The sequence below is a fragment of the Egretta garzetta genome, unplaced genomic scaffold (genome assembly GCF_000687185.1).
Source record: "Egretta garzetta isolate BGI_Z169 unplaced genomic scaffold, ASM68718v1 scaffold18, whole genome shotgun sequence".
Classification (NCBI taxonomy): Eukaryota; Metazoa; Chordata; class Aves; order Pelecaniformes; family Ardeidae; genus Egretta; species Egretta garzetta.
In genome coordinates, this window is record NW_009260616.1 from 245,269 (window position 1) to 246,052 (window position 784).

Genomic DNA, 784 nt, shown 5'->3' on the forward strand with positions numbered 1-784 from the left:
GGCTTTTCATGGCTGTGAGCCACACCAGCCTGCCCCAGAAGAGCTTGGCCAGGGTTTCCGTCTGGTGGGGTGCCCGAGGGCTGGCATGTGCTTGAAGCATCAGGGATGTGGCCGGACAGAGAAGTTGCAAAGCCTCAGGCTGCTCGTGGTCACACAGAATCATGCATGCAACCACAGAACAGTTGAGGCTGGAAGGGACCTCTGGAGGTCATCTGGTCCACTGCCCCTGCTCAAGCAGGGACATGGTTTACCCAGCACCACGACCAGCTGGGTTTTGAGTATCACCAAGGTTGTAGACTCCACAACCTCCCTGGGCAACCTGTGAGAGGGTTTTGTCACCCTCACAGCAAAAGAGCATTCCTGATATTCAGAGGGAACCTCCTATGTTTCAGTTTATGCCCACTGCCTCTGGTCCTGTCCCTGGGCACCACTGAGAAGAGCCTGGCTCCGTCCTCTTTGTGCCCTCCCTCCAGGTATTTCTATACACTTATATGATCCCCCTGAGCCTTTTCTTCTCCAGGCTGAACAGTCCCAGCTGTCTCACTCAGCCTTTTCTCATACATCAGATGCTCCAGCCCTTTTGTCATCTCTGTGACCCTTTCCTGGGCTCTTTCCGGTAGCTCCATATATATTTTACTTGGCCACCTCGAAATGCCTCTGAGAATTGATGCTATCTCAGTCAGCATTCAGTCTCCTGGGGTCATTTGCATCCTAACCACTTGTACACATCTTCATTTGAAGTGGCATTTGTGGCCCAAAGAAAGGAGCACAGAGCAGCCTGGCT